The sequence below is a fragment of the Heptranchias perlo genome, unplaced genomic scaffold (genome assembly GCF_035084215.1).
Source record: "Heptranchias perlo isolate sHepPer1 unplaced genomic scaffold, sHepPer1.hap1 HAP1_SCAFFOLD_70, whole genome shotgun sequence".
In the NCBI taxonomy this organism is placed as follows: Eukaryota; Metazoa; Chordata; class Chondrichthyes; order Hexanchiformes; family Hexanchidae; genus Heptranchias; species Heptranchias perlo.
Window position 1 is genome coordinate 816,609 of NW_027139729.1, and position 13,646 is coordinate 830,254.

Here is a 13,646-nt window from a genome sequence, read left to right on the forward strand (position 1 = left end):
CCGAACTGAACCGTTTTTTTGAAATTTGAAATGCCCGCCAATATATTTGTAACAAAGAAGCGGATTTAGGAAAAAAAACTCGCCTTAAGACAAAGATTTAAAAATCTCTCTCCTTTTACTCTGTTGTTCCACATTTCCCATCACAACTTCCAGAATCTTTTACAATCCGGTTAAAATCCGGCTTCATTCACCGTTCGCTTTCAATCGGGCTCCAATAAAGTCCCATTTTGTAACGGGACAGATTCCAGCTCAATCTTTGTAAAAGTAACAAACCACAGATTGTGGATTGATCCCTGTTCACAGGAGCTGCAGCGCGATCGAAACCGGAGCCGAGACTCCTGGTGTCAGAATTCGAACAGTGACAGAGCCTTTAGACTATTCTGTACTCGGTGTGAAGTCCCTTTCAGGGCTGCTGTTTTACAAAGGATTGCGGTTCTGAAAGTGATATTCCCGAATAATGAACAAACAAACGGGAAAAGGAGAATGAAATGACTGAAGTCTCATCCACCGCCTTAAAACGGCTCTGAAGGGGCAGATGCGGGGGAAGGGGTGGAAAATGAACGGGATAACGGGTGGGAATGAGAGGATCAGGGACACATTTTTGGTTATTGGGACTAAATAAAAAAGCGACACACAGATTAAACCGGGCTGTGATTATGAGAATCTTCCAGATTTCAAGAGAAACTACAAAAACACAAGAGTTATAGAGAGACAGTTAGTATCAAACTATCTACAGTAAAATGATTCCATACAGAGGTGTCGGTACAGCGTCTTCAGAGAGACTGTGGGTGGCTCTTAAAAGAGCCTTTGTGTTTATTTTTTTTTCAGTACATTGTGGAGTTTTACTTGGAGCTGGTGTACTTGGTCACCGCCTTTGTCCCTTCCGACACGGCGTGCTTGGCCAGTTCCCCGGGCAGCAGCAGGCGCACGGCGGTCTGGATCTCCCGGGAGCTGATGGTCGCCCGTTTATTATAATGAGCCAGGCGGGAAGCCTCACCCGCGATGCGCTCGAAAATATCGTTCACAAAGGAGTTCATGATGCTCATGGCCTTGGAGGAGATGCCGGTGTCGGGGTGAACCTGCTTCATCACTTTGTAGACGTAGATGGAGTAACTCTCCTTCCTCGACTTTCTCCGCTTCTTGCCGCCCTTGGCTGGTGCTTTACTCAAGGTTTTCTTGGCGCCCTTCTTGGGAGCTGCTTTCTTGTCCTCAGGCATTTTCAACTGAATTTCAGGCCCAGAAATGACTCAAATCCGCTCCGAGCTCGGATTAAACAGGCAGCCCCACAGCCCTATGGTAATGAGGGATGGGGGAAGGCAATGATTGTGATTGGGACTGATGTCACAATATTTTTCCTTTATCGATCTGATTGGATATCTGAAGAAACCAATCAGATTTAATACCTGCCACCAATCACAATCACGCTCACACTGCACATTGTCCGGTTTCAGCAATTTGTTCCGAACTGTTGCAGTTCTGCTTCCGGCCAGTAGATGTCCCCAAACCCCGGGTCATTGAAGTTTGCAGATGAGAGAGGGACAGAAGATAAACTCATTCTTCACATTATATTGCACGAGTGGGATTTAGAAAAACTGGGAATGGAGAACATTTTATTGATAAAACATTAGTTGTAATGCTGTATTAAATGCTTGTAATGAATTTAGGGGGTATTATCTATACTGACTAAGCTTGCTGAAAGGCGGTGCAAATGGCCTTTGAATTTCCATATAGAAAGGTGTGAGGTGGTGCATTTTGCTCGGGGGAATAAGGAGGCCACATACTGCTTGGAAAATAAGAGTCTAAATGGAGTCGAAGAGTAAAGGGATTTAGGGGTACAGATTGACAAATCTTTAAATGTAGCAACACAGGTTGATAAGTCCATAAAAAGCAAACACGGAGGTTTGTTTCTGGAGGAGTAGAATTGAAAAGCTGATAAGTTATGTTGAACTATAATTTAAACTTTCAAACCTTCTGTCAAACTGTTAAACCTTCCCTTTCTGAAATCCGTGCTGACTATTCTTTATTATATTTTCGGTTTCTCGATGTTTTTTCTATTGCAGCATTGAGTAAAAGATTCCATGATCATTCCTACCACCGACCTTTAGTTCCCTGGACTTGTTCTATCTCCTGTTTTAAAATATAAGAATCACATTAACTGTCATCCAGTCCTCTGGCACTATTCCTTTTTGTGATGATTTTTTCTATATATGTAACAGTGCCTCTGCTGTCCCTTCCCTTGCTTCATTTAATATGCACGGATGCAATCCATCTGGACCAGGAGTTTAATCACCCTTTCTAACTTAAATGTCTTGATATCTTTATTGACCTCTTCCTCTAATATCATGTTCACCCTGTTAATCTCCCGGGTAAATACTGAGGCAAAGTAATAATTCAATATTTCTGCCATTTCGCTGACGTTATCTGTTAGTTTATCTTGTGCATCCCTTCGTGGCCCTCAGATATTCTGATTTTCCTTTTGTTATTTTTGTGCCTGTGGAATAATTCACTATTTCTTTTTGTATTCCTTGATAATTTGATTTCGTAGTTCCTGTTTGCTTCCCTAATTGTTTTTGTGACTTCTTCCTAACCTCTTTCCATTCGCTTTTGCCATCACCTTATTTAATATCAAAGAATGAGAAATTCCATCAGCTTGTTGTGTCTGTTCAGGGGCTGATGTTTGGGAACTACTTATTGTCTATGATTAAAGTGCCAGAAATCAAAAGGGAGCAATTCACTCCGAAACTCCACAGAAACACTCTATTTCTCCCTCCGAGTGAACTAAGGTGCTATAATGGTGAGTAGAGCTGCCTTCCAAACAGTTAATTCCAACAGGTTTGAATCCCAGTTCGCTGAATTCAGAAACACCAAGACTGGAACCGAATTTGATGATGTTCAGAGCGATAGTGTTTCCAAAACACAAACGGGTCAAATTTACATAAAAATACTTTTAAAATTCATTTATTTCTCCCATAACGTTGAATTTAACTCTGATCCTTTGTATTATTATGTGCCCTGATCTGTACGGTGGATACGGAACACAATTGCCCGGATTCAGTGAAATTAATTGATTTTCTGCTGATTCCCGTTCCTTATTTCAATTATGTCGGATTAACCTTTCTGATCTATGGAAGGGTCATAGTCCTGAACCGTTAACCCGAGCTTCCCTTCTCCACAGATGCTGCCATACCTGCTGAGTCTTTCCAGCATTTTCGGTTTCAATTTTTTCTATATTTTATCCCTTTCACTTTTGACGGTCGCCGTTGAAACTTGCAGATTTGCCCTCAGTTTTTATTTGTGTTTCAGTTCGGTTTATTTGAATTAATATAAATCGAGTCCTGAGAAATCAGACAGAAATCTTGTGCAATGTAGAGTGAAACATAATGTGGCTACTTTCGAATGAGCAAAACAAAAACTTTATTATGAATCAATTGTCTAATTTTTCACGGACAAAAGATGAAAAAGTACGAGAGTAGAAGTTACAGAGAGAAACTATTTCCTCACATTACACATTGTCCTGAATCTGGAACGACGAAAGATAATGTGAATTTGTTCCACTCTGTTACAGTTCTCACTTATGGCCAGTAGATGTCAGACTGCATGTGAGTGTGGGATTAATTCTCTGTCTGTCAGTCTCTGTTACTGTATGTGAGTGTGATATTCATTCTGTATCCGTCAGTCTCCAGTACAGTCTGTGAGTGTGGGATTCATTCTGTATCTGTCAACCTCTGGTACTGTATGTGAGTGTGATATTCATTCTGTATCCGTCCGTCTCCAGTGCAGTCTGTGAGTGTGGGATTCATTCTGTATCTCTCAGTCTCTGGTACTGTATGTGAGTGTGGGATTCGTTCTGTGACTGTAAATCTCTGGGAATGTGTGTGAGTGTGGGATTCATTCTGTATCTGTCAATCTCTGGTGCTATCTGTGAGTGTGGGATTCATTCTTTGACTGTCAGTCTCTGGTATTTTATCTCAGTTTGGATTCATTCTGTAACTCAGTCTCTGGGCAAAGTGCAAGTCTGGATTCGTTCTGTATTCTTATTTCAGGTTACAGTATGGTGTTTCAAACTGTATCTTTAAGTCATTAATGTATGCAAATCTTTCATCTAGCATTAATTTGTAAATATGGATACAGTTTCGGATTTTATTTTAATCAAACAACGTGTGTGAGTTTTGTTGTCGGATTACATTTTAATCTCTGTGATGATAATGTACATTTCAATCTTTTACTGTGAAATTATTGGACTGGTATTTATTGTGTAGCTCAGTCTGGGCTAATGGAATTGATATTGTATCTTTCAGTCTGACACTATGAGATTTTTCGACTGGTATGAAATGTGTGGTTCAGACTGTACTAATGGAATTGACACTCTAACTTTCAGTCAGACACTGCGAGAGATTTTTGGACTGGTTTCTGATGTGTAGCTGAGTCGACACTAATAGGATTCACACTGTCTGTTTCAGTATGATGATGTATGTGAATTTTGGACGGTATATAATGTGTAGCTCAGTCTGCACTAATGGAATTCATACTGTACCTTTCAGTCTGACACTGCGCAATATATTTAGACTGGTTTGTAAGGTATAGTTCAGTCTGCACTAATGGGATTGATACTGTATCTTCCAGTCTGACACTTTGTGAGATTTTTGTACTGGTATGTAACGTGTCGGTCAGTCTGTACTAATCAAATCGATACTATATATTTCAGTATGATACTGTATGTGATTTTTGGACAGGTATCTAATGTGAACCTCTGTCTGCAGTAAAGGAATTGATATTGTATCTTCCAGTACGATACCTTATGCGAATTTTGGACTGGTATATAATGTGTAGCTCAAACTGCACTAATGGGATTGATAGTGTATCTTTCAACCTGACACTGAGATATTTGGACTGGTATGTGATGTGTAGCTCAGCCTGCAATAATGGGATTGATACAGTGTCTTTCAATCTGATACTGTATGAGAATTTTCGACTGGTATCTAATGTGTACCTCAGCCTGCAGTAAAGGAATTGAAACTGTACATTTCATTCTGACACTATGAGGTTTTTGGACATATGTGAGTCAAATATGGGTAACATCTGAACTGGTATCTAATTTATATCTCAGTGTACACTATTGTCATGAATATGGCATCTTTAAACTCATAATGTGTGTGAGTTGTGGGCTGGTATTTAATTTGAATCTTGGAGTACACTATTGTGATTCATTCTGTATCTATCGATCAGTACCATGTGTCAGTTCTACCTGGTATTTAATTTGTAGCTAAGGCTGAACGAATGTGAGATTAACACCGTGCCTTTCAATCTGATACTGGGTGTGATTTTGACTGGGAAATATTTATCTGCCGGTCAGCGATACTGAGTCATTGTGAAATGGGAATTATGTCTTTCTCTCCTGCTCTCTTTGACTGTTGGATTGGGATCAGTGCGCGACTGAATATTTCTGCTGTCTGAGACTGTGGGACTGATGACTTGTCTGTGTCTCTGTGCTCTGTGAGTGATAAGGTACCTACTGTGTGTGAGAAGGAGCTGGCTGCACTGACTGCTCCTTGTGCCCCGGGTGGAGTAAACATCACACTGATTCTGGGTCCTTCAAGGATTTAACTGTCGGAAGAAAAAGTATGTCTTGTAATTCAAGAACTGGTAAAGTAGAAAATACAAAACTGATCAATTGAATCTCTGTTAATAATCATTGTAATATCCACAAATGAAAACCAGCGATACAAAGTGTCAGTGTCTGACTCCACTGCAGTCCTGCAGCACTCAGCTTCTGCACACCAGGTGTGTTGGGCTGTTTTACAACAATTTAGTGACATCCAGACACAACCCAACCGCTGCACTGATCAATGAATGGGACTACCGATGGGGACGGGACCGTTGCACACATCAGATTTCTAATTCCCTCTCCCTTGGAATGAACAGTTCAACCGAAACAAAACAGCCGCTGTTTAAAATGAGTCCTTCAAACTTCTCACCTGATGCCTGCAATAGATGCTCTTTGTATAACTCCCCACATCCTTTCTGTCCGGCTCTGTTTACTGTTCAGTAACAGACACTAAAGTTTAATGGACAGGTATAAAAAAATCAGATTTAATACCTGCCACCAATCACAAACACGCCCTCTCTGCACCTTGTCCGGTTTCAGCAATTTGTTCCGAACTGTTGCAGTTCTGCTTCCGGCCAGTAGATGTCCCCAAACCCCGGGTCATTGAAGTTTACAGATGAGAGAGGGACAGAAGATAAACTCATTCTTCACATTATATTGCACGGGTGGGATTTAGAAAAACTGGGAATGGAGACGAGCTCCAAGTACATTTTGTTTGACCAAACACTACTTCTAATGCTGTGTTAAATTATTGTAATTGATTTAGGGGGTATTGTCAATACTGAGGAAGACTGGGACAAAATAAACTTGCAGAACAGCCGTGTAAATGGCCATTGAATTTCAATATAGAAAGGTGTGAGGTGGGGCATTTCGCGAGGGGGAATAAGGAGGCCACATACTGCTTGGAAAATAAGAGTCCAAATGGGGTAGAGGAGCAATGTAAATCGTGTCCTGGGAAATCAGAGAGAAACACTGCGCAATGTACAGTGAAATATAATGGGGCAAATTCACAACTATCGAATGAGTGAAAGAAAAACTTTATTATGAATCAATTGTCTTCATGTTTCACCGTCAAAATGTGCAAATATACGAGAGTAAAAGTTACAGACAGAAACTTTCCTCACATTGCACACTGTCCTTTTTCTGTAACCATGACAGATAATGTGAATTTGTTCCGCTTTTTTACAGTTCTCGCTTACGTCCAGTAGAGGTCAGTTTCTGGTACTGTATATGAGAGTGGGGTTTATTCTGTATCTGTCAGTCTCTGGTACTGTATATGAGAGTGGGGTTTATTCTGTATCTGTCTGTCTCTGGTACCGTTTTTGAGAGTGGTGTTTATTCTGTACCTGTCTGTCTGTCTCTGGTACTGTATATGAGAGTGGGGTTTATTCTGTATCTGTCTATCTCTGGTACTGTATATGAGAGTGGGGTTTATTCTGTATCTGTCTATCTCTGGTACTGTATATGAGAGTGGGGTTTATTCTGTATCTGTCTGTCTCTGGTACTGTATATGAGAGTGAGGTTTATTCTGTATCTGTCTGTCTCTGGTACCGTTTTTGAGAGTGGTGTTTATTCTGTACCTGTCTGTCTGTCTCTGGTACTGTATATGAGAGTGGGGTTTATTCTGTATCTGTCTATCTCTGGTACTGTATATGAGAGTGGGGTTTATTCTGTATCTGTCTATCTCTGGTACTGTATATGAGAGTGGAGTTTATTCTGTATCTGACAGTCTCTGGTGCTTTATGTCAGTGTGAGGTTAATTCCATCACTGCCAGTCTCTGGTGCTGTGTGTGAGTGTGGAATTAACTATGTACCTGTCAGTCTCTGGTACTGTCTGTGTGAGTGGGATTCATTCTGTATCTGCCATTCTCTGCTGCTTTATCTCAGTGTGGGATTCATTATGTAATTCAGTCTCTGGGACAATGTGCAAGTCTGAATTCATTCCATATTCTTATTTCAGTTCAGAGTATCGTACTTGAAACTGTATCTTTAACACTCCAAATTATATACAGTTCTTCGTCGAGTATTTGATTTGATAATATGGATACACTTTTCGATTTTCTTTAATCAAACAATGTGTGTGAGTTTTGGAGTGGTATTACATCTTAATCTCTGAACTCTACTGTGAATGATAATGTACCTTTCAATCTGTTCACGTTGAAATTATTGGACTAGTATGTAATGTGTAGCTAAGACTGCAATAATGGGATTAATTCTGTGTCAGAGTCCAACACTGTGAGAGACTTTTGGACTGGTGAGTAACATATAGCTCAGTCTAGGCTAATGGAATTGAGATTGTATCTTTGAGTCTGATATGTTGTGACATTGTTGGACTGCTATATAATCTGTGGCCCTGTCTGCACTCACGGAATCGATACTGTATCTTTCAGTCTAATATTGTATGAGATTGTTGGGCTGTTATATAATTTTTGCTCAGGTGGTGTGAATCGAATTTAAACTATACCTTCCAGTCTGATCATTTATGGGGTTTGTGGACTCGAATGCAATTTGTAGCTCAGTCTGTACCAATGGTATTGATAATGTTTATTTCAGTATAACATGAGTATTACCAACATATCGAATATGTAGCTCAGTCTGCACCAATGGAATTGAAACTGTATCTTTCAATCTGACACTATGAGATTTTTGGACTGGTATGTAATGCGCAACTCAGTCTGCAGTAATGTGATTGTGAGATTCATTCTGTGTCTGTTCGTCTCTGGTACTGTTTGTGACTGTGAGATTCATTCTGTCTCTGTCAGTCTCTGGTACTGTATGTGAGTGTGAGCTTCATTCTGTATCTGTCAGTCTCTGGTACTGTTTGTGAGTGTGAGATTCATTCTGTATCTGTCAGTCTCTGGTACTGTTTGTGAGTGTGAGATTCATTCTTTATCTGTCAGCCCCTGGTACTGTGCATGAGTGAGATTCATTCTGTTCCTGGTATGGTGTGTGAGTGTGGGATTCATTCTATATCTGTCAGTCCCTGATACTGTGCGTGAGTGAGATTCATTCTGTTCGTGGTACTGTATGTGAGTGTAGGATTCATTCTATATCTGTCAATCCCTGATACTGTGCGTGAGTGAGATTCATTCTGTTCCTGGTACTGTATGTGTAGGATTCATTCTATATCTGTCAGTCTCTGGTACTGACTGTGAGCTTGGTGTATATTCTGCATCTGTGAGTCTCAGGCGTACTATATATAAGTGATGGATTCATTCTGTATCTGTCAGACTCTGGTGCTGTATGTGAATGTGGGATTCATTCTGTATCTGCCATTCTCTGCAACTTTATCTCAGTGTGGGATTCATTCTGTAATTCAGTCTCTGAGACAATGTGCAAGTCTGAATTCATTCTGTATTCTTATTTCAGTTTACAGTATCTTATTTGAAAATGTATCTTTAATACTTTAAATTATATATAGTTCTCCGTTGATTATTTAATTTGTAAATATGGATTTCTTTTGATTTTCTTTAATCAAAGAATGTGTGTGAGTTTTGGAGTAGTATTACATATTAATCTCTAAACTCTATTGTGAATGACAATGTACCTTTCAATCTGTTCATGGTGAAATTACTGGACTGGTATGTAATGTGTAGTTCAGTCTGCAATAATGGGACTAATTCTGTATCGGAGTCGAACACTGTGTGAGATTTTTGGACTGGTAAGCAATATGTAGCTCATCCTGAACTAAAGGAATTGATACTCTATCTATCAGTCTGATACTGTATGAGATTTTTGGACTGGAATGTGATGTGTAGCTCAGTCTTCAATAATGGAAGTGATACTGAATCTTTCAATCTGATTCTCTGAGATTTTAGGACTGGTGAGTAACATGGAGCTCAGTCTGTGCTCATGGAATTGATGTTGTATCTTTGAGTCTGATAGGATATGAGATTGTTGGACTGCTATATAATGTGTGGCTCAGTCTGCACTAATGAAATCGATACTGTATCTTTCAGTCTAATGTTGTATGGGATTTTCAGTCTTGTATGTATTGTACAGCTCAGGCGGTACTAATAGAATAGAAACTGTATCTTCCTGTCTGCTCATTTATGAGGTTTTTGGACTGGTATATAATGTGTCGCTCGGTCTGTACCAATGGTATTGATACTATTTATTTCAGTATAATACTGAGTATTTAACAATATATCTAATATGTAGCTCAGTCTGCACTAATGGAATTTATACTGTATCTTTCAATCTGGCACCAGGAGATCTTTGGACTGGTCTGTAAAGTGTAACTCAGTCTGCAGTAATGTGACTGTGATATTCATTCTGTATCTGTCAGTTTCTGCTACTGTATGTGAGTGAAATTCATTCTGTTCCTGGTACTCTATGTGAGTGTGGGAATCATTCTGCATCTGTCAGTCTCTGGTATTGTGTGTGGATGAGGGATTCCTTCTGTATCTGTCAGTCTCTAGTATTGTGTGTGGGTGAGACATTCATTCTGTATCTAACAATTTCTGATGCTGTGGATCAGTGAGAGAAATTCTGTATCTGTCAGTCTGTGCGATAATGTGTGAGTGTGGGATTCATTTTGAATCTGTCAGTCTCTGGTAGATTGTATGAGTTTGGGATTCATTCCATATATCAGTCTCTGGCACTCTATCGGAGTGTGAGATTCATTCTTTAACTGTATCTAATTTGTATTTCCGTTTACAGTATGGTGTTCAAATCTGTATCTTTAATACCTTAATGTTGGAATATTATTTCCCAGTCTTTAATTAGTAGATAATGATATATTTTAAAATGTATTGCTGTCGGATATAATCAGATAATGTGGGCATCTATTTTTGGACTACTATTAAATCTGTATCGATGGGAAAACAATTGTGAATTTGTGCATCTTCCAAACTGATATGGTGACATTTTTGAACTTGTATTTAATGTGGAGCTCAGTCTGCATGAATAGAATACTGTATATTTCAGTCTGAATCTGTAACAGTTTTGTTGTAGTGGTTTCTAATGTGTAGCTCAGTCTGCACTAATGGAATTGATACTGTATCTTTCAATCTGACACTGTGAGATTTTTGGACTGGTACGTAATGTGCAACCAAGCCTGCATTGATGGAATTGATACGTTATCTTTCAATCTGTGACTGTGAGATTTCTGCTCTGGTAAGTAATTTGTAACTCAGCCTGCACGAATATAGGTGACTGTGAGATTCACTTTGCATCTCTCAGTCTCTGGTACTGCATGTGAGTTTGGGATTCATGCTGTATCTGTCACTCTCTGGTACTCAATTTGAGTGTGGGATTCATTCTGTATATACATTCTCTAGTACTGTGTGTGGGTGTTCAATTATTTCCATATAAGCAGTTTCTCATAATGTATGTGAGTGTGGGATTGATTCTGTATCTGTCAATCTCTGGTACTGTGTGTGAGTGTGGGATTCATTCTGTATCTGTCATTCTCTGGTGCTGTGTGTGAGTATGGGATTCATTCTGTATCTGCAATTCTCAGGTTCTGTGTGTGAGTGTGGGATTCATTCTGTATCTGTCAGTCTCTGGTACTGTGTGTGAGTGTGAGATTCATTCTGTATCTGTCAGTCTCTGGTGCTGTGTGTGAGTGTGGGATTCATTCTGTATCTGCAGTTCTCAGGTACTGTGTGTGAGTGTGGGATTCATTCTGTATCTGTCAGTCTCTGGTACTGTGTGTGAGTGTGGGATTCATTCTGTATCTGTCAGTCTCTGGTACTGTGTGTGAGTGTGGGATTCATTCTATATCTGCAGTTCTCAGGTACTGTGTGTGAGTGTGGGATTCATTCTGTATCTGTCAGTCTCTGGTGCTGTGTGAGTGTGGGATTCATTCAGTATCTGTCAGTCTCTGGTGCTGTGTGTGAGTGTGAGATTCAATCTGTATCTGTCAGTCTCTGGTACCATGTGTGAGTGTGGGATTCATACTTTACCTGTAAGTCTCTCGTGCTTTATGAGAGTGTGGGATGAACTTGATATCTGTCAGTCCTTGGTACTGTATGGCCAGTGTGGGATTCATTCTGTATCTGTCATCTCTTGTACCGTACTTCAGTGTGGGATTGAATTTATGTCTGGCAACTTTTCGTACTGTATGTGAGTGTGGGATTCATTCTGTGTCTGTGTGTCTCTGTACTGTATCTGAGTGTGAGATTCATTCTGTATCTGTATGTAATTATTCTCTCAGATTACATTATGGCGTTCAATACTGTAGCTTTAATGTCTTAATGTTTAAATAGTTTTTCACGTTATTTAATTGGTCAAAATGGATACACTTTAGGATTTGATGCTGGAGGTTTCAATCAGATAATTTGTGTGCTTTTTGGACTAGTATTAAATGTGTATTTCTGTGATTACTATTGTGAATGATAATGAATCTTTCAAAATGATATTGTGAATTGGTATGTAATGTGTAGATCAGTCTGCACTAAAGGAACTGATACTGTAACTTTAAATTTTGTTTCATAAGATTTTTGGACTCGTGTGTAATGTGTATCTCAGTCTGGATGAACAGAATTGTTACTGTATCTTTTAATCTCATACTATGAGTGTATTATAAACTGGTATCTAATTTGTTTCTCAGGTTACACTGTCACAGCATTTCTCAATCTGATACTGTACGTGAGTTTTGCACTAGCAATTTGTATTCGAATGGTGCACTATTTGAATGGATACTGCATGTATTAAACTCACATGTGTGTGAGAGTTCTGGGCTCGAATTCAATAGGAATCTCGAGGAACGTTATTGGGATTCATTCTGTACCTTTCAATCGGGTACCATGTGTGATTTCTATCTGGTATTTAATTCATGGCTCATGTTGCCCCTTTGTGAGATAGACAATCCGAGAGTGTGATTTTGGACTCCCTGTCAGCGGGACTGAGTTAGGGGGAAATGGAACAGTGTCTGCCTCACCTGTTCTGTTTGACTGTGGATTGAAAATGAGTCTCTGGAACTTGGGATCATTGTGGGACTGAGTACTTCTGCTGTCTGAGACTGTGGAACTGATGACCTGTCTGTGTCTCCGTGCTCTGTGTGTGATAATGTACTTACTGTGTGTGAGAAGGAGCTGACTGCACTGTTCCTTGTGCCTCGGGTGGAGGAAACATCACATTTATTGTGGATCCTTCAAGGGTTCGCCTGTGGAAAGAAACGTATGTCTGGTAACTCAAGAACAGGTGACGAAGAAAAAACAGAAGTGATCAGTTTAATATCTGTTAATAATTATTTTGAATATCCATAAATGTAAATCAGCGATTCAAACAGTGTCAGTGTCTGACTCCACTGTAGTACTGCAGCACCCAGCTTCTGCACACCAGGTGTGTTGGGCTGTTTTACAACAATGTATTGACATCCAGACACAACCCAACCCCTCCACTAACAAATGAATGGGACTACCCGATGGGGCAGGGACGTTTGTACAGGTCAGGATTCTAATCCCCTCTCCCATGGGACTAACCGTTCAAATGAAACCAAACAGCCGCTGTTTAAAATGTGTCCTTCACACTTCTCACCTGATGCCTGCAATTGATGCTCTTTGTATAACTCCCCACATCCTTACTGTCCGGCTCTGTTTCCACTCTTCACTGTCCAATAATAATAAACAGGGTGAGACTGGAACTAAACCAGGAACATTCACTCCTGGTTTGGGGAGAGAAAGCAGCAATGATTTTAAATATCAGGTTCTTCCCATTCTGTCTCCCTTCCCCTGGACACACCCTGGACACACACAGCCCGAGAATGACCTCTCCCTTCCCCCGCTCACTCCATGTTCCGGGACCAGTTCCTGATCCACTCCGCCTCTTACAAACAGCCCCCTGACTCCCCCTGACCTTCCCCCGGACTCAATGCCGATCTCTGAGCCCATCTGCGGACACGGTCCCGAAGCGATGAGCTGCTGTAACGAGGCTGCTCTTTGCTCCCTTCCCCCGGGGGCCGTGATCTCTCCATTCCCGGCTGTTTTAAACCATCTTCTTCCGCTCACTGAGGGAATGGCGCCCACAGGCCGAGCTGGGGAAGGGAGCGCGCATGCGCTCTTCTGCTCACCAACGACCAGCGCTGGGGGCGGGG

At 40.5% G+C, this 13,646-nt stretch overlaps 1 protein-coding gene across 1 annotated transcript in view; it reads right to left on the minus strand.

Annotated features, from left to right (window-relative positions):
• Positions 1 to 13,362, minus strand: part of LOC137318446 (zinc finger protein 229-like) — a 134,244-nt gene extending 120,882 nt beyond the window's left edge. The window contains exon 1 of the mRNA XM_067981335.1: positions 13,342 to 13,362. The gene's annotated coding sequence lies outside the window, so the exon portion shown is untranslated. The remainder of the gene's footprint in view (positions 1 to 13,341) is intronic.
• Between the last annotated feature and the right edge of the window lie 284 nt (positions 13,363 to 13,646).